The sequence below is a fragment of the Halichoerus grypus genome, chromosome 2 (assembly GCF_964656455.1).
Source record: "Halichoerus grypus chromosome 2, mHalGry1.hap1.1, whole genome shotgun sequence".
In the NCBI taxonomy this organism is placed as follows: Eukaryota; Metazoa; Chordata; class Mammalia; order Carnivora; family Phocidae; genus Halichoerus; species Halichoerus grypus.
In genome coordinates this window covers 75,033,173-75,054,930 of record NC_135713.1, presented here as the reverse complement: position 1 = coordinate 75,054,930, position 21,758 = coordinate 75,033,173, and the positions used below count along the sequence as shown (strand labels likewise).

The following is a 21,758-nucleotide window of genomic DNA, read 5'->3' as shown; positions in this document are numbered from 1 at the left end:
AAGAAGTGAAGAAAAAAATAAATACCACCTAAAGTTTTAAGTGGATTTTGTTCATCTTGCAGTTTGAAGCAGCCCATTGTTAATTTTGGAAATCCTTTACAGTATTTAACTTTCAGATCACCTTTAATGCTACTGAGATTTACTGTCTAAATGAAACTGTCAAAATAAGAGTGGCAAGCACCTCTGCTCTATTTTCTCTTCGCAGTAGGATAATAAAGCTCAGGTCCATTGATCCAGGCACCACCGTATAGGAGCATCCCATGGCTCATAGCACAAAATCCCAAAGATACTATGTGCAGAATCATACTCTAATACAATAGGAAAAGCCCAATAGTAAGGTAATGCTTAACATTATGGTTTGAAGAAAGATTATTTTTTTGTGAGAGATTGCACATTCAAACATATTGAATGCTCAATGTGGCATTTATTTGGATGGGCAATGAAAGATTCATATAAATGTTCATGAATGATCACATGGTTGCACATAATGTTCAGCAACAGTTACCTAAATGTTTTCATATTGCCATGGGAAAATTCATATATAAAGCCTGAAAGCACACATTTGAATGTATGATTAATGAAAATAGATCTAATTGATATTACTCTACCATCATCTGCTCACGCTAATGTTTACGTAGGTCTTAGTATTGTCTCTGAATATAAAAATAAAATGTGGTATGAAAGCTGTAAAGATATTTGACAGGTTATTTGAAAGAAGGAAGATATAAAAATGCAAATGAATTAGGATCTATTTTATTATTTTTTCATAGATTGAAGAGAGACAGTTTTTGAGTGAGTGTTTCAGAAGCTTGTGATAATAGCGATGGCTTGATTAACTTTGAGTCCTCGGAAGATTGCTGTGTTTGACACAAAAAGCACAAGATTTTACTTCTTTATTTCCCACTTCACCCAGTATCACTGGATAAAGTTTTGAGGATGGTGGATAAGAATCAAGGGAGTATAGGAATTATATACATTCTAAATACTCGTGGAGAAGAAGAAAGATAGCTGGAGAGAATTCCTCACAAATTACTTTGACTCTTGCCTTGGGACCCATAGGAGAGGTTTAGAAAAAGCCAAAAAAAAAAAAAAAAATCAATCTGATTCCTGTAGGTTGGGAGTCAGAATAGGAACACCTTTACCAAAGTTTAATTATTGCTGTGTATAATATTGCTTTCTCTTTAGGAATGTTTACAGCAAAGGCTAAGGTTGAAAAATCTCTTACCCTTGTGTGATTAAAACTGCTTATTAATTATCACACTAATTGTAGAATTTTCACACCTGATTCTTTGAACTATCTAAAGTCATTAGTGCTCCTGAGTTTCCACAGCTCTCCTTATGTGCCGCTGATGTGTAAGGCCTTTGGGACAATGGTAAACATTCTAGAGATTTAATAATAGAATACAAAAAAAAAAAAAAAAATACTGTTTTCCTTTTACATAAACTTTTCAGTGTTTCCCCTTCAAATGCTTTTTCTATAACCTCCACCTGCTCCTCTTTATAACACCTCCTCTTCATCACATCCTATGAAGTGAATATGTCCTTGTTAGTTTATCAAACATTCATTTTAGGTTGCTTATCTTCTTGTCAGTATTTTAATAAGGACTCAGGGATTAATGTAAATGCTATTGTGATGGTTAATTTTATGTGTCAACTTGGAGGGTGTTTGCAGATGAGATTAACATTTAAATTATGAATTTTGGGTAAATCAGATTGCTCTCTATAAAGTAGGTGGGCCTCATGTAATCAGTTGAAGGCCTGAATAGAACAAAAAGATCAGAAGGAAGGAATTCTTTAGCAAACTCCCTTTGGACTTCATCTGCACCATTGGCTCTTCTCTGTCTTGAACCTGGTGTTTCACACTGCGGATTTTGGCCTCACCAATCTCCATAATAGTGTGAGCCAACTTTTTATAATAAATCTCTCTCTGTCTCTTTCCCTCTCCCTCTCTCTCTCCCTCCTTCTGTCTCTCTACATATTTAGCTTATTAGTTCTGTTTCTCTGGAGAACCCTAATACAGCTATCATATAGGATTTGGCTATTCAAATTAGATAAAAGTACTTTTCAGAAAGTTAACCATGATTACATTGTTAGCTTCTCTCCATGGTTATATCTAGGTCCTTAAATTCTCTCTGCTTGGATAGCAGAGCCTGCTTAATGGAGAAATTATATCACTAACTGCATTGCCAGGGCAGCTTTATGACTACACACCAGCTATCTTTCTCAAGAAAGTGACAATGAAAGCAGGTTTTTTAATATTTGAAATATCAAAGACAGCATTAGCAAATGGGAAAGGAAGAAAGACAGAATTTATAATGACTATAAATATTAATATCACCTGTTTTAGGGAAAAAAGAGACAATATTAGGTATAGAATAGCCTGATAATCAGGGCAAAAACTCCTAAAGTCACTATTAACACTTGACTTTTCTTTCAAATTTTCCTGGTAAATACCTTTCTAGCTGGTAGAATCAGTGAGAATATGCAATGAAATTTTAAAATTTAATTTTTTTTTTACATAGTTGTGGTCTTAATTCTCCAAACAAGCAGTGTGCACACTTACTGATAAGAGCATTTTTGGCTATCCAGTGTTGCTAAGGTATACTTCCAAAGTAGGACTCTGCCAGCAGAACACACTGGAAAATTATACAGTCCTTTAAGTTCTTGTGAATTTTAGAGAACAATAATCTATCTATTTTGTTTTTTTTTTTTTTCAGAAGTGTCCAGAAGTGTTCCTCAGAAAAAATGTGCATAGGTAGCGGGTTTCTTGATAAAAAGTTTCTTCATAAATCTATACAGAGGACTTATGCTTCCAGGTAAGGTCTTACTTCCCTCCATAAACAACTAGAAAATTCGACAAAACATTTGTTTTCAGATACTGGGTGGCAGACAGCACAAGACTGTGAGAGAAGAAAAACAAGAGAATTAACTGCTCTCAATCACTCTGGCTTTCTCCCTACAGGTGATTTTTGAAATCCTAGAGCAGAGAGGGCCAACACAGAAGACCTAGTTTGTAGTTTGGAGAAACCATGTTGGCTAGAATATTGGAAGCAGATTACCAGTGAGGAGAGTTACACAGAGAAATCTGCATAAGGATCCTTTGGAGTCTTAGGCTGAATACCAATCTGTGTGTGTAAGGTTAAACTCCATGAGAGCAGGCAAAGAAAAATTTCAGAGGAAAGAATAATTGCCAAGTAACTGTAAGCCAAACAATTGCTGTACCTCAAACAGGGCCATGGATCTTCTGAAACCCAGCAACCACAGTGAACAAACCTCATTAAATACATAGGGCGTTTAGTAGAGATGCAAGGCCATGCTTTAGTAATTGGGCTGAACTACTCCTCTAGAATAGATTACTGTAGACTGAGGTCAGCAAACTAAGAACCAAATCTGACCCCTCTGTCTGATTTTGTAAATAAAGTTTTATTGGAACACGGCTCTTCTCATTCATTTACATATTATCTATGGAGGTTTTTGTGTTACAACACCAGAGTTGATTAGTTGAGATAGAGACCATTCAGCCTGCAAAACGTAAAATAGATGCTGTCTGGCCTTTTTACAAAAACTTTTTTGATTCCTCCTTTAAACTCACCCTGAATGGTAGGATTTTCATGCAGCTCAACAGCCTGTTAAAGTCCAACATTAAAAGTCAGACAACAAAATTCAGTAATCAACAGTTGGAAGTTTCCAATGCCTGTCATCCAATCAAAACGTTTTTTTTTAGGTTTCAACTAAGATGGCACCATGGGGAGATCCAGAATGCTCTTCTATAGACACACAGGTGGATGAGAAAACACAAACATCAAAAACAGGTAGGAAAGACTGAAGACACATTCTTTGGTAAGGAACTACCAACCTTACTTAGTCTAGGGTCCATGAGACCTACAACACTACAGCAAACAAAGGAGCAGTTGCTAATGAGCACAGAGGCACTCCCAGCAGACATACTCCTCCCCTTCCACCAGCTCAGTGTGGAGGGAACAGGCAAAATGGCCCATCTCCCAGTCTTTCCCTGGAAGGGTTACATCTGCATTTTGAAAGCATTGCCTAAGTTGTCTTCTAAGTTAGCTTATATCAAGAAATACAGATACTATTTTTGTTCCTATTTTTATCATTAGATTTCAGAACTTTTGTGATTTTTATTCTCGCAGATATGTCCCCATAGCGATTTTAATGAAATTTAGGAGATGGAGATACCCTTAGAACTTGCCTCATAAGTGAGAGATTTACTATATGTATTTTTGACCTTTGTTTTATTGGAATCATCATTGCCCTAACTTTAAAATTGTGCTATATTCATCCCACTAAGAGTGGTTCTCAAGTTAATTAATAAGTTCATGCCCGTTCCGTTTAGATTTCCTCCCATCTTCCCATGGTAAGTTGGAAAGATAATCTATATGCTTTGGCTAAATATTATTATACAATTTGACTTTAACTTACTTTACATGTTTAATATACTTACATGATTAATTGTATTCAGTTTATATTTTAATAAAACGTTATTTTTTATGATTTTATCTATTTTTTTTTTATCATGATAAGTGTACTCTTTAATCTCCTTCCCTTATTTCCCTTATCCCCCAGCCCACATCCCTTCTGATAACCATAAGTTTGTTCTCTATAGTTAAGTCTCTTTCTTGAGTTGTCTCTCTCTCTCTCTCTCTTTTTTTCCTTTGCTCATTTGTTTGGTTTCTTAAGTTTCACATATGAGTGAGATCCTATGGTATTTGTCTTTCTCTGAATGATTTATTTTGCTTAGCATTATACTCTCTAGTTCCATCCATGTTGTTGCAAATAGCAAGATTTCATTGTTTTTTTATGGCCGAATAATATTCCATTGTGTATATATACCACATCTTCGTTACCCATTCATCTATCGATGGACACTTGGGCTGCTTCCATATTTTGACCATTGTATATAGTGCTGCAATAAACATAGGGGTGTATGTATCCCTATGTATTAGTGTTTTTGTATTCTTCGGGTAAATATCCAGTAGTGTGATTACTAGATTGTAGGGTAGTTCTATTTTTAACTTTTTGAGGAACCTCCATATCGTTTCCCACAGTGGCTGCACCAGTTTGCATTCTACCAACAGTACAAGAGGGTTCCTTTTGCTCCACATCACCCCCGAAACTTGTTATTTCTTGTATTTTTGATTTTAGCCATTCTGACAGGTGTGAGGTGATACCTTATTGTAGTTTTGATTTGCATTTCCCTGATGATATGTGATGTTGAGCATGTGTCTATTAGCCATCTGTATGTCTTCTTTGGAGAAATGTCTGTTTATGTCCAATTGAATTATTTGGTTTTTGGCTGTTGAGTTTTATAAGTTCTTTATATATTTTGGATACTAACCCTTTATTGGATATGTCATTTGCAAATAATCTTCCATTTTGTAGGTTGCCTTTTAGTTTTGTTGATTGTTTCCTTTTCTGTACAGAAACTTTCTATTTTGATGTAGTCTCCATAGTTTATTTTTAGTTTTATTTCCCTTGCCTCAGGAAACGTATCTAGAAAAATGTTGTTATGGCTGATGTCAGAGAGATTACTGCCTGTGCTCTCTTCAAGGATTTTTTATGGTTTCAGGCCTCACACTTAGGTCTTTAATCCATTTCGAGTTTATTTTTGTGTATGCTTTAAGAAAGTAGTCCAGTTTCATGCATCTGCATGTTGCTGTCCAGTTTTCCCAACACCATTTGTTGAAGAGACTGTCTCTTTCCCATTGGATATTCTTTCCTGCTTTGTCAAAAACTAATTGACCATATAATTGTGGGTTTATTTCTGTTTTCTTGTCTATTCCATTGATCTATGTGTTTATTTTTATGCCATATGATACTATTTTAATTACTACAGCTTTGTAATATAACTTGAAATCTGGAATTGTGATACCTCCAGTTTTGTTTTTCTTTTTCAAGACTGTTTTGGCTACACAAGGTCTTTTTTGGTTACATACGTTTTAGGATTATTTGTTCTAGTTCTGTGAAAAATGCTGTTGGTATTTTGATAGGGATTGTGTTAAATTTGTAGATTGCTTTGGGTAGTTAATATAACACTCCAATTTTCATTGGATTACATGAGACAGGTACTCTTACCTGAAAGTTTAAGCTACTTATATTTAAACTTTTGCCATTATTTTTTCTCAACACTAGGCTGTCTTTAAAAAGTTCATGATACCTAACTGGAATATGATATATTAAATGGCCCTAGACCCTGGTGTAAAAGACATTGTTTAATCAAGTTCTGGCATTTTGTTTGAGCTTTAACAATGCAAATTATAGCATTGTACTGCAGTTCTGAGATGTACTAAAAAATAAGAGGCATAAGGCTAATTGTACCAGGTGCTGCATTTCATTTTTAATGACAAAGTTTATTACTATACAAAATGAGTTTACTGTAAAAGAATGTTAAGAATTCCTATCTAGTGCATCACCAATTTCTTTAATTATCCCCGTTAATGTGCCTTCAGTAGCAATACACGGTGCTGACAAGCTACCCAGAATTAAATATTTAATTAATACTATGCATTTCTTATTAAAGGAAGTATTTAAATAAAGCACAAGGAACTTTATATCCAATAATCTTCAGTTATCTGAATGAAGATTAAAGTACATATTCTCTCTTCAGGAAGTTGATAGTAATTGCTGAGTTTCTTTAATAATAAAAATTGGATTCAACAAAATATAAACAACACAAATAATCATATGTTTAAGAGACTCAACATTTTAGTGTGTTAATTACTTTCAAAGATATATGCCTCAAAGCTTCCTTACATGCTGAGGAACATATTGAGGAATTATAAACATGTCCTGTAAAATACGTTGTCATATATTCTCCAGTAACTGGGTTTCAGGAAAGCCTGCCCAAGGCTTAAGAAAAAAATTAAAGAGCTTAAAGAGTTATCTGTCTATATCAAAAGCAGTAGTTCATTGGTTAAATGAATTATGGTAACCTAGTGAAATACAGAAATTAAAATGCATATAATAATGTGTAACCAGTAGAATAGTATTTTATAAGAATATTTGAAGTTAGTAAAATATTCATGATACATTAAATAAAATGCAGTTGTTATAGACTGATGTGTACTTTAGGATAAAAATAGTATAGATGAATGTAATATGTATGTATATGTATACAATGTGTAGAAAACGAGAGAATGAAAGAGAGAAAGAGAGAGAGAGACTGACTGATTCCTTAGCACCTTGAAAGAATTTTAACCAAGTGGTAACAAGCATCATCGGGATAGTGGGGTTCTGTGTTCTTATTTTTCTTTTTATGCTTTAAAAATATTTTTAAATTTTCTTTATGAATATATATGACTATTATAATAAGACAATGACAATTGCAAACATTTTTCATTAATGATCATAATGAAAATATATTATTAATAACCATACTAATAATTGCTTATTTCAACAGAAAAAAAAATCTTTGTATTTTTTCCTAAAATTAGGCAAAAATATTGACCAGTTAGTACTATATCTCCTAGATTTTATAATAAGATATTATTATATGTTATAATTATGATACCTCCTAATCTACCTGCTCCATTTTATACCCATTCTTCTATTTACCTCCAAGAAAGGAATCTTGTAATTCCTTTATATCTCATCCCATATGTTAATCTCATAAATGAGTAGGAAGTTTGTGGTGGATGCTAGGTATGCCCCCAGGAAACACTCATTCTGTTAGAAACCAGTAGTGTTGCATGATAATGACTGGCAGCTGAGTGATTGTCCCAGAAATGCTTTGTTTGAAGGGAGTTGAGCTCCTCAAGGCTCCAGATCCCTCCCCAGGAGTGGCTAGCATCCAACTATGGCTGATGTAGAGCAACAGAGGGCTAGCTGCTGTGCCTTGACTTAGGAATTCTCTGAAAGGCCATCCCCATCTTAGATCAACTGTGGGGTTGTCTGATGCTTGTGTACGCAGTTCTTCCTTCTTGTCTTCCCAATCCTGCTTCATGTACACCCTCATAGATATCGTCCTGAGAATATGGCTCAATGCACTTCCTGCATGCACATCACTGTCTCTGGGCTTATTTTGCAGGGAACATGTCAAACTGATTATACAAAAATTGCTTAATTGCTTCCAGTGAATATTTACTGGAATTACACAGGAAATGCTAAGGACCTATGTATGAAGGAGAGCCTATTTTCAGTTCAAATTCCACATGAGCGAAATCTCTTTCTCATGCCTTCAGAGTTAACATGGCAAAGGACCCTGAAGTAAGTAGGGCATTTCAGGATAGAGACAGCTGTAGCCTAGGCAGACAGACAGACACTATTTCTGTGGAAAACAAGTAAAACTGTCAGTCAGCATATTGCAGAACATCTCAGAGGGAAGCAAATTCTCTGTGGAAATAAACTGATGTAGATTCTACTTAAAGCGAACTGTGTGTTTTTTTTTTTTCCTTTCATTTCAAAGGCTAAGTATTTAGTACTAATGGCTCATAAAATCCTTGTCAGAAGGAAAAGGATTAGCAGAGTTGGGATAATTTAATTGAATTCAATTAAAGAAATACTTATTAAATTCACACTATATTTTTCTAGCACTGTTCTGATGCTGGGAAGAGAGCAGCAAAACACATAGAGTAAAAAAAAAGAGAAAAAAATCTACTTCATTACTGATGATAAGCATTAAGGAGAAAAATAAAACCAGGAAAAGGAACGCATAATGTTGGGTGGAGTTTGAGATTTAAATAGGATGAAGAAAGAAGGAGTAGGTGTTTGACTTAACACCTGAATGAGTTGATGGAGTAAGCCATCATGTTATCTATGGGAAGAAAATGAAAGATCAATTTTAGAAAAGATTATAATAGAGACTTTATGGGGAGTGACATGGGTTAATATTTTCTCACTTTCTTAATGAGGTGAAATGCAGAGCTCCTTACCTATTCCTCCCCCACTCCTCACTGTTCAAACCCCTCACTGTTTGAACTCCTCAGCTGGTCCTGTCTCACATCCCCACAGTTCTTGAAGCCTGCTAGCTAAATTTAAATATTATTCAATCTTAAAAAAGAAGGAAATCCTGCCAGTTTTGATAGTGTGGATGAACCTGGAGGACATTATGCTAAGTGAGATAAACCAGACACAAAAAGACAAATATTACATGATACCACTTATGTGGGAACAAAAAAAAATTGAACTTAGAGAGTAGAAAGTTAGTTGCCAGGGGCAAGGAGGTGAGAGAAATGAAGGGATGTTGGTCATAAGGTACAAACTTTTACTTATAAGATAGATAAATTCTAGAGATCTAATGTACAGTGAGGAAGGTATAGTTAATAATCTATTGTATACATGAAATTTGCTAAAAAGTTAGATCTTCAGAGTTCTCACCCCCCCACACACATATACTTTATTTCCAGGATTTCAGATTTCTTAATAAAGCTTTTTTCTTCATAGCACTCTGTTTTAAGAAATTCTAGACACAGTTCTATAATTTCCTGTGCTATTTCTGCAACATACTTGTCTATTAACATTCAAAATTCAGGTATCCTAATTGGATAAAACCAGATATGCACTACACCTTATATATGCCATCTTAATTCTGGTTGTTTCTGCCTGAGTTTCTTAAATCTCCACAATTTACTTTCCTTCCTAATGCATCCTTCACTATTTTATTCCCTCTTTCATCTATTTCTTTGGGTAATTTTTGCATCCTTAGTGAATGCCATCCTTGACACTTTCTTTCATGACTCAGGTTGGCTCGTGGCCCAGGAGACAGCAAGTTATACTGGGTTTTCTAATATACTTCAAAAGCCCTGAATTGCATTCTGACATCAAAGAGCCATAGAATGATAGAATGACAGCCCTAGATTGTACTTTGAGAAATCATCTAGTTTAATCCCTCTCCTTCTAAAAGGTTAATAATTGCAGTCTAGGTAGGGGCTATTGTATTCATTTTTTTTTTTTTTTCCTTTTCCTTTCACTCAAGCCAACATGGATGGCATTTCCCCCATCTCACAAGTTACCTTATTCCAATATTTAAATTCTCACAGAGAACTACTTCTTTTTTTCTTCTTTTAGGAAATACACATTTCCTTAGTATTTTTTCTTGCTCAAGCATTCTGAAAACATGAAAAACAATTTGTTAGTACCGCTGTCATATAATGGCATTAACTTTATAAGATGGTCAATATTGTATTGAGATGTCTCCACTGGTAGAGTAGGTATAAAGTTCATGGTCTGCAAACACAAATTGCCAAAGTAAAATTTTATTTTTCATAAGTATACTTAGGTATTGGGTCCCCATTTCTGCTTTTATTAGAAAATTAGTGCCAATTTAAGGTAAAAGCAGTTCTGTCTCTCTTTGTCTCTGCCCCTTCTTTTCTCTATTCCAGCGGTTAGGTAATCAGTCAATACGGTATTTTCCCTTCTCTTCCATTGTTTTCCCCCCTCTCTTCTGGGTTTGGAAGGTGGGTGAGGTGGGCAGGGACTTACATGACAACAAGTTGAATCTCCTTTTGTTTGCTCTGTAGTTTACCAGGTGAGTGCTGTTACCTTTATTCCACAGAGAAGCCTCTTTAGACCTACTTTTCTACTCGCAGCCTCTCATCCTGGGGATACAGAATACTTGGAGATATTCTCTCATGCTATTTCAGATTCAAAAGAAAATGGTGATGGTGTGCACAGAATGAGGGTTTCTTTTATTCCTTGTTTTTGCTTTATTTGCAAAATAAATTTATTTGTGTCCTCGTGTTTCTCATAGTATAGAAGACACTACTTTTCTTGACCCCAGAATCTGTATAAAGTATATGGATTTATCTCCTGACACCTACTTCCTCAAGAGCCCTGAAGGATAGGGGAAGATGCAGATGTGAACATCTTGTATGAACATCCACTTTGATCCTCAGTCTTTTGCTACATATCATGCTATTTTCTCTTTTGGGGGTTGGAAAAATGACCTTTTATCCTTCAGGCTATAATTTATAGTAAAAAACTTCATGTGCTAAGTCATTCAGATCTGACAGGGATGTGCGTGCTGGCTAAGGTTCTGTTCTTGAGCCTTCACGTGGTTCTGCAGTCTCGTCCTGAGAGCTCTAAGCCATCCTGAATATCTGCTGTAGGACTTCTCCCACAGTCTTGCTCTTCCCTCAAAGTACTGTCTCTTTCCATTTGCCCAAAGTCACCAAACTTACAACCTGAAATGATTCTTTCAGAATTAGTATTTCTTCTCCACTCAGGCATTTTGTTCTGTTATCTATTCAGACTTTCAGATAGAGATTCTACATCACCAAGACTCAAGATCATTTATCTTTATGTATAGGATTTTTGTTTTGTTTTGTTTTGTGGTGAAGTTATGCTTTGCATAATAACCCTTTTGAAACCTAGATGAGTTCCTTTACATGTCATAGTGTCTATCTCATAATGAATTATAGTAGCACAAACTCAGGGGTACAGAAATCTCATAGTCTTTATTTCTATATAACAGAAATAATAGTTCCGTGACTATGAAACCTCTATTTTCCCCAGAAAGAAGAAACTTAATGTAGTAATTTCCAAACAAACACTACCATTTTGGATTTTTTTTTTTTTTTTTTGAGAGAGAAAGTATGGGGGTGAAGGGCAGAGGGAGAGGGAGAGAGAGAATCTTAAGCAGGCCGCATGCCTAGCACAGAGCCAAATGTAGGGTTTGATCTCATGACCCTGAGCTGAAATCAAGAGTTAGACACTTAACCAACTGAGCCACCCAGGTGCTCCTTATTTTGGAAATGAAAACCAATCTTGGAAACTTAAATTTAAAAAACAAAACAAAACTTTCTCTTTGTTTTATTGTATGAAAAACTAACTTTTTGTTGTGTCTCTTTATTTACCAGCTTTGAATACATTTATTTACGACAAATGATATGGACTTCATGTATACTGTATTAAGTATATGCTATGTGATATGTACTATATCGCTCTATCTCAGTCTCTCTCAGTCTCTCCACCCTGAGTATGTGTGAATGGCTGTGTAGGATACGAGTTAGAATTCTGAAGCTACAATTGCTCTGGTTCAGTCCAGAGTGGTGTTAGTGTCCACGCAATGCAGTCTTGTAGTCCAAAGTAATTTCTGAAAACTTACGTTCTTAATTCATATTTCTCAAATACGCAGAAGGAAAAACAATGCTCAGTGTATATATGCACCACTGCTCTCACTCCAAAGCTGCTCTTGTTCCTTCTTCTTTACTCTTCTTTACCTCTCAAAAGAAAGAAACTCTAGCAGCCCCATTCCAAGCCTTCAGGGCTCACACAGAGGCCATCAGGTTCTGTAGTCTGTGTGCTTAGTATAACATCATATTGTTGTTGTACACATTCCAGCCTGTATTTATAACATACTGAAGCCCATACTAGTGTTTTTTAATGAAGAAAGTCCAACCAATGAAGTGCATTTTCTCTTCTCACATAGTGAGATTAAGACTACTCTAGTTTTTAAAGTCAAACTTTAATTTTGAAATAAAAGAGAATGTTATTTGTAAACAGATTCCTGAATAATGACCATGGCTCATCATTCATTTTGGATTTTTTTATTCCAAAAAAATTCTGAATTGTTTATATTACTTTCCTATATGTGAGGTCTTATGGTGGTATACCATCTCACTAATGACTTTGATCAAATTGTGAATGTTAGTGAAAGGTTGGCATACCACTTTTATCCAGCAGATAAATAACTGAAAGAGAAAGATGATATAATAATTTTGGCATAGCAAATACAAAATAATTTAACTTAGCACATTTTAGTTGTTAATGCTCTTCAATTAGATTGGTGTCAGCAGCTTGCCTCTGTTGCAGCAAGACCCTGGGAGATTTTTTCTGATTGTTATCAATGGGTTTTCTTGTGAACATTGCCCCAAAAAGTGAGTTTGTGTGTGTATGTGTGTGTGTGTGTTTCTCCTCCATTGGTATTGATAGCCACTGGTGTTTTCCTTATTTATTAGCCCATCATTTATAGAACTGTTCTTAATCCTTCAGTATTACTTCAAATATATTTGCTAGACTGGGCATTTTGCCTATTTATTTTCATTTTTATTACTTGTCCAGCATCCAGCATCCCAAAATGTATTGAGAGAGTATCCTTATAAATCATTAATTATTCTTATACTTTAATGTTAATTTTTATTAAAAATGTAGCTGGGGCAAAAAAAAATTATTGCTGGGTGCCTCTTGATGCTCCAGGTCTACCTTAAAAATAGTTTCAATTATCTTTTACATTTTTAACTTTTTTAAAAAGTTCCCTATCTAAAACAAATTTTGCTGCATCCCACGCATTTTGACTCCTCTCATTCTCATCTAGCAACTCTGCTAGGTCTGCCTGACGGTGTCATCAGACTCTTGTCTCTCAGATGTCTGAGCCAATGACATTCTCATACTATACTATTTGTGATCCATTTGGGCAAGGAGGTAGAAGAATGTACCCTGAGAGAGATTTTCCCTGCCATCACTACGTGAAAGCAGCCCTGTCTGTTCCCATCATGGCCACCTACCCCTGCCAAGATAGTGCTCCTTTTCTTGCCTGCTGATTCCTTTGCACAGGATTCCAAAGTGACCAAGTAGGAACCATAGCTTATGGGAATCTTGCGTAACTATGCAGAAAATATTCTCCCTTTAGAAGTAACACCTTCTGTATTCCTAAAGGCCAAAGGGTCAGGGACAGGAAGCACAAAGAGAATCACTGGGAGTGATGCTAAGCAGGGTGTGGAGGCAGGATTTGGCCTCCATGACTCATCCCCTAGTGTTATACCTGTGCCTATGTTACTAGGCAAAAAAGAGTTAAAGTTACAGATGGAATTAAGGTTGCTAATCTTAAAATATAGAGATTATCCTAGATAATCCTGATGGGTTTTATATGGTCACAAGGTCCTTAAAAGCAAAAGAGGAAGGTAGAATAGTCACTCAAAAAGGTGTGGTGGTGGAAGAGGTGAGCGATATATTTGAAGCATGAGAGACTCAACCCACTGTAGCTGGTTTTGAAGATGGAGGAAGGGGACTACCAGCTAAGGAATGAAGGTGGCATCCAAACCCTGGAAATGACTCAGCTCACAGCCAGCAAGGCAAAGAACTTCAGTCCTACAAATGCAAGGGACTGAGATGTGCCAACAATCTAAATAAGCAAGGAAATATATTATTCCCTAGGTCTTCCAGAAAGGAATACAGCCCTATTGACACTTTGATATTAGCCTGGTGCGAATTTTATCAAACATCTGACCTACAAAACTCTAAGATGATAAATTTGTGGGTTTTAAGTCTCCCTTGGCATATTTAAAAAGAAAAATTACCGTTGTTATACTTTTTAAAAATAAGATATGGAAGCAGTCTCTATAAAGACAGAAGCTAAATACAGAGCATCCTTCAATGAGTATTTAAACAAAGTGCCCTTCAATATGTATTTAAACATGCAAAACCTTAAGCTAAATACGAAAAATTATATTTTACAAATATAATTCTAACACAGCCAACAAGGAAAATAAACTCAAATGAAAACAAAACCCCAAAACTAAAAATTTTGTGTTCAAATGTTATTTTCATGTCATGATTTTTATAAAGGAAAACATTACATAACTGTTAAAAAGGCCATGCAAATTAATATATATATATATATATATATATATATATATATATATATATATAGCTTTAGGAAGAACTAACAGCTAATTGGTCTGAAAAATATGTAGAGTGTTCATTTTTTGGTTTGAGTTGATATGTATCTGAAAGCTAATATACTTAGGAATTAATGGTCACTTTGTGTTGATGGTACTTTATTTTTTTTTTTAATTTCTTTATTGTTTGAATGTTTTACAGTCATTACTATTTTATAATAAAATGAAAAGTCAGTGTTCTGTATATCTACACACAAAAAGTGACAGAGTCATGCATACTACTTAGGATGGACTCTGTAGGGTCGTATATTGCCTTGTTGAGTCACTTTGGTGAATCTTGCTATGACAAGCATATCTGATGAGTTTTAGAGGCACAAAATTCTTAATTCATAAGAGACAGATAAATTTGACAGGACTGGTTGGTAAATCTACACTGAAAATTTAATCACAGGGTAAGTGTGGAAATAGAGCAAATCAAAATAATGGTGTAATCTTAATGGCTAGTGCCACTGAGCCATGATGGTTTGATGGTTCCACCGTCACCGAAAGGATAGACCTATTTTCTGACAGACAGGGTACTCAGGACACCAATAGACCATAGAGACAAACTGTCACATAGCGCTCTTAGATTCAAAACACATTTCTCATTCTTTCTTCATACAGAGTACAACAAAGTTATTAAATTTCAGTTATTAGTTACTCTTCCCAAGTGTATAATGTACCCAATTATTACCAACTTTATTTACTTTCAATTTACAAATTGTTTCTTAGAATGGGTGACATCTATGGGTAGATAATATGTTTTTCTTTAATAAGCTAAACTCTCTTACTGATATTCTTTATTTTAGTGGATGCCCATTGTTGCAAACTTTATATAAACTAAACATCAATATTTAATTTATTTACATTTAATTAATTTATTATGGTCCTTACATAGAGTCTTGACTTAATAAAATTCTTTAGTTCATGGCTTGTTATTATCATAAATACATAAAATGCTACATTTTTATTGTGTTTAATTATTTTTCCTCTTCTTCCCTCTTCCCCAATAATATTCTCTTCCATATCACACAGGAGGAATCTTGCAAATATATTTAAAATATATCTTTGGATAAGAATATACTTGAAAAATATATTAGTTTGCTTTGCAATTTTATTTACATCAGTCAAAGTATGCTAAATAGTTTTCTCATTTTTTATACTCAGTGTTATGTTTTTAAGCATAATACTAGGACATAATACATTTTATTATTAATTCCCTTTATGATGACAGCTCAGTTTACTCCAACTTTTGCCACCACAGACAAACAAAGAACATAGTCAGGTACCCATTGGGGATTGTATATTAAAGCTAAGCCTTGAAACGCATACTTAATTTCATAAAAAGAAAATCCAGAAATCGCTCTAGAGCAGTGGTACTGATTTATGGTCTTACTGGCAGTAAATGTTTCCATTTTTCTATATTCCACTAGCACTTGTTATTATTCAATAATTTCACACATGTACTTATCATTTGATAATTTCTTCATATACTTGTTAGCTTATGTTGTCTTTGGTTAATGAGAAATCCTTTTTTATATAATAATACTTTTTTACTTCTATGGTTAATACTTTTGGGGAATTTTTAAGAAATGATAAATATGAAGATAAGTCATAACAAGTTTTGAGCAACAGACAGATCAGTACATATTTAGTCATCATTTGACCTGAATCTCACTACCACACACAATCTTACACTACGATAATTTTGCAGGGTCACCCTTTGGATATGGAATGAATATCTGTTTGGTTTGTTTAAATATAAGTCTGTATGGTTTTCCTCCATGTATTTCAAAAAATACAGCATATTCAAAGGAAATAAAAATATGTCCAAAACTTATTTTATTTTGGGTAGGTGTCTAGATCATGATACATTTGCCTAGGACAAAGGTAGTAAACAAGATGGGATTTTAGAATAACAGGTGAAAACTGGTAAACCAGAACAGATGGTCATGCTACCTTGAATAACATTAAAATTCTTTCCGACTGCATATGCGATTGCTTTTCTGTGATGTGTGTTTGTTTCCAAGCGCTGTCTGTGAAGTGTGGAGGGTCAGTGGAAGAAGTTAGCTAAGGGCACTCCAGTTAGATCCTGTCTGTCTGAGGACCGGCGTATGCTGGGCTCAACAATGTCTGCAGCAGTATTGCTCGATAAGCATCTCATGACTCAAAAGGATGTGAACTTATAGATTATTCATTACCGAGAAGGGATATCCAGGCTTCTCTTACTTATCTAAGCTTTTTGTGGCATTATTTCTCAGGTTATTATCAGTATAGATGATATAAATCAGTAGATAATTCTTCTTGGCCTTTCCTAACCAACACAGCAGTTTTTGAATTCCAGTGACAGAGATAAATAGGGAGGTGGAAAAGTGGTAGGCTGCAGAGCTGTTGTGAATTGTGAATGTAGCTACTTTGCCCTGCCCAGTTTGGATTTACTATTTTGTACCATTTAGGGCAAAATGCTTGCTGATAAAAAAAAAAAAAATCTGAGAAAGTCATTAGATAAAGATAGTTCAGGGATTATGGGGGCATCGATGCAACTGACTGAACAGCAAACTTTCTTAGGCAAAACATATACAAATAAATCATAAGAATAGTTTTTTTTTCAATTTCTGTCATTTGTCAATGAGCTATAACTTATAAAACATCCATATATCAATTCTAGGTAATCTTTTTCTGGTTTTTGTTTTTACCAATAAATAAATACATACATACATACATAATACATGCGCAAATATGTATTCATTTGCAGAATTATTGACTTATAATTCAGCAGACTCTTTTAAGTCACTGAATTACTTTTAATGAATAGCACCATTATTTGACTAAATGGTCACCAGGGGTCTGCAAGACTCAATATAAATTCTCTAAAGAATAGTTCACATTAATGTCACTGTTAAATCCACTCTCTCTCTCTCTCTCCTTCTTCCTTGTCCTCCCTGCCTCTCCCTCTCCTCCTCTGCCCCGCCCCCAGCCTGGCTGAGTAGAGGAACAAATCACATAAAAGCATTTAACACACCCCAGAAATTATATGATGTTAAAGGAATCAACATTATTTCAAAATCACTGTTAGAACTTTAATAAATCAAACAGTATTCTTCCAATAAAAACATATAGCTTCAAACTTTGTTGATAGTTTAGTACAGTTGGGCCCTGGAGAATAAGTTCTACAATTACACAGTGAGGTTAGAAGTACTTAAATGATAAAGATAAAAAGTGCTTAAATGTTTTCTGCATTCAAATAATTTCTAGCTTACTTTCAGCTTTATTTATAATTAATAAGCCATTTTAAAACCTTTTGGATGAAAGCAGTATGGCTAATCACATAAGCAAGAAGGTACTTAATATTTTTATGAAATTGCAATCAATTTTACTATTCTGTTTACATTTAAAAGATCTTTATAGTCATTCTCCAAGTTTCTAAACAAAGTGTGCTAACTTGACAATTAAGTTTGGTTAGTCTAAATTGTCAACTAATTAGAACTTTAGGATGTGTTTGGTACAAAATGGTGTTTTAAATTATTAGGATAATTAATCAAATTAATCCTATAACTTTCTAAATCTTCAGTTCATGCTATACTACAAAGAAACAGCCTTAATGATATATGGTGTATACTCTTGCAAAATGTCAAATGGAAGGAATGTTCAAAGTTTTATTCTTATTGCACTAATATTGAATATAATTTTATATTTTAATATCAGTTTAAATACAATTATTATAAATTTTAATGGTGGCTGGATCATTGCATGTAGTTTTTTTGATTTTTATATGTTAATTCAAAATTTAGATGAATATTAATGTTTTCCTTTTATTATCCAAATTTATCCTTCAATTTCTTTTACAATGTAATTGCATGTTTACTAAAAATTTTATTTCATAGGATGACTTCCACTCCAAAGTTTCACCTTATACCTTATTAAGAAAAAAAAACATTTTACATTGATTTATTTTTCTATAGTACCCTTTTCAAAGAAACTAGATTAGTATTATATTCCTTAATTTACAAGCTTCCTGTGCTTCACTCCCAAATACCACTACCAAGAGTGCTCTGCCAAGAAATCACTTCAGCATAACGATTCTACAAAGGTAGAAAACAATTGCACCAATGCCCTGTGTATAGTGTGTATCATTCAGTGCATTCCTTTTATAGATCAAGGCATTGGCATTAAAAAAATGTTTGTGATTATATGAAGAACCCACAAAAAATTAGTATTCAAACTAAGAGTCTTAATACGGTTGCCAGTATTTTTCATGTAGGCATACTTTGGTAGATAAGGGAGATAATATTTAAAAGAACACTGTGAGCTTACTATGGTTAGTTTATTAATCCAGCATCCCATTCAAATATATTATTGAATGTGGAATGTACTCCGGAAACCCTAGGCCCAACATTGGTTGTGTCTTCTCTGCTTCTTATGTGATTATTCTCTACTTTAATGAATTTGTAACTTACCTGTCTATAGTGAAAAAATAAATATTAAGGCTGTTGAAAATGACAATTTAAAAACATCCACCAGGGGCGCCTGGGTGGCTCAGTCATTAAGTGTCTGCCTTCGGCTCAGGTCATGATCCCAGGGTCCTGGGATCCAGCCTGGCATCAGGCTCCCTGCTCAGTGGGAAGCCTGCTTCTCCCTCTCCCACTCCCTCTGCTTGTATTCCCTCTCTCACTGTGTCTCTCTCTGTCAAATACATAAATAAAATTTTTAAAAAACAAAAAAATCCACCATACCCATCCTACCATTGGTTGATCTAAAACTAAAAGTAAATATTAAGTTGTTGAAATAAAAGAAAAATAACAGTATAAAATAACTTATCCAATACACATGCCATAGATAAAAATCTTTGATATGAAAATAATCATTTTCAGTGTCTGTATGCTTAGGCCATTGACATTTAATTGTTCATGACTGACTCACTCATAGGACAACATAATACATGTGCATTGTTTATTACAATCTCTTGTGGAAGTACTTTTTATTTGAGTAGACATTCACTCCACCAAACTTGCAAAGGAAATGTTGGTCCTCATAGGATTTTTTTCCAAAGAATTAAGAAAAATAATTAATGTATGTAGAGATTAGTGTAGATAAAAAGGCAAACCTTAGTACTCTTCTGTGCCTAAGGAGACAGAATTTTCACTGAACAAGAGGTAAAAATCTTTAATTTATAATAAAAATATGATTAATCTATTGGATAACTGAAAATAGGAGGATTATTTTGGCTTAGCAGATATTAACTCAAAGAGACCATTTAACAACTGAGCATAAATACAGATGTAATTCATGATAGCTAGGACTGGCTGACCTTTGTGGACACATTAAAAATCCTAAGTTTCAAAGCCACAAGACAGATTCTAGAAGAGTCAAGTCATTGTCATTCCCTTCTCCATCTAAAAAGTTCAGTGTCCAGCAAAAGAACAAAATGAAAATATATATAATCATAGTCAGGTATCATCTAGGAAATGTTATTTAACATACCTTTTAAATGCTATAAAAATACATTGCTTTCAAATGTCATTTTTTATTATGAGAGAGAGAGACAGCAATATTCAATTTCCTTTATAATTATAGGGCATAATTGGAACTATAACCAAGATGTTAAAAACGGGCTTTGACTTTTTAAGTAAAAAATAAGTGATATTAAAATAAACTATTCATATTTTGACCATTACTCTTTTATCCTACACTTAAAACCCATATCTACAAATAAGAGTTATAAAGTTAAAGAAAAGAGTGACTGAAGAAAACAGAAAATGGAAGAAGGTAGTATTGCTGATATTTTGGCATTTGGTAGCATCTTTACTCTCTGTAGGAGTTCTCTAGATGCCTTTTCCTTTTCTCCAGAAGTATTTCACATAGCACTTAAGTATTGCAAACTTACAATGAGCAAGACTAACAGCAACTGCTGCAAAACTTGCCTTCTTCAAATTCAAGTCCAAAATTTGGTGTGGTCAGTATTACCTCCAGAACAGGCAGATCGTCTCACGTTTTACAAAGAACCAAACAGGTGGATTAAACCGTCACAATGACAAGATGCTCTTGTTAAAATTTTTTATTTTGAAATAATTATAGACACAACAATTTGCAACAATGTCACAGAGAGCTTCACACCATTCACCCAGCTTCCCCCAAAATAACATCTATTAAATGATAAGCTGAGGTATATTAAAATTTTCAAGAGTTTATTTGAGCAAACCTGAATTTGAATGGGGCAGTGCCAAACTGAACATTGTTAGGAGCTCTTTCACTGGGGCTAGGGGAAAGGTTTTTGAAGAGGAGATGGGGAAGCAGAGTAAGGAAATTATTTGATTGGTTACTGCTTAAACAATTACCTTATTTTGGAAAGACTAGTGGGCTGTTTGTGATTGGTTGTTCTCAAATTTTGTTTTCCTTGGACCAAGTGCATTGACTCTACCTTAGGTTTTGGATTTCTTATATAGGCTACGAGGCATCAGAACCACCTCAGGCTCATGACCTCCTTGATTAATTAATTTAAGACATCGCACAGAACTGTAGAACATTATCAACATCAGAAAATTAAACAATGTCACACTACTATTAACTAGGCAGCAGATCTTAATGGAATTATAGCACTTTTCACATGCATACCTATGTGTATGGCTGTGTGTATGTGTTTCTTTGAAATGCTTTCACAGATACAGATTTATCACCACAATCAAGACACAGAATGGTTCCATTCAGATAGGAGCTCCGGATTTGCTGACACCCAGGTCTTGATGATCTCCTTCTTCTAAAAGCTTTAGTTATGTCCATTATCCATTTTGAATTTTTTTTAAGAATTGAGGTTTAAATTTTGCCATGTAGGTAACCATTTATTTCATCATGTATTTCCCCTATTGAATTATCTTGACAGATACTTGCCGAAAATTATTTTATTTTATTTTGTTTTATTTTATTTTATTTTATAAGATTTTTAAGATTTTATTTATTTATTTGAAGGGGAAGGGAGAAAGAGAAAGAGAGAGAGAGTAGGGGGAGGAGCAGAAGAAGAACAAGCAGATTCCGTGCTGAGCTTGGAGCCCAACCCAGGGCTGGATCCCAGGACTCTGAAATCACAACCTGAGCCAAATCAAGGGTTGGGTGCTCAACCAACTGAGCCACCCAGGTGCCCTGAAAATTAGT

The 21,758-nt window shown here is 34.4% G+C and overlaps 1 long non-coding RNA gene across 3 annotated transcripts in view; it reads left to right on the top strand.

The window, feature by feature from the left end:
• Positions 1-21,758, top strand: part of LOC118553296 (uncharacterized) — a 110,384-nt gene that overhangs the window by 22,644 nt on the left and 65,982 nt on the right. For 2 of the 3 annotated variants that reach the window (XR_013445664.1, XR_013445663.1), the window contains 2 exons: positions 2,718-2,816; positions 3,725-3,812. This is a non-coding gene — a long non-coding RNA (uncharacterized LOC118553296). Of the gene's footprint in view, positions 1-1,740; positions 1,898-2,717; positions 2,817-3,724; positions 3,813-21,758 lie in introns of those variants that run through there. The other variant, XR_013445665.1, reaches the window with a different exon arrangement.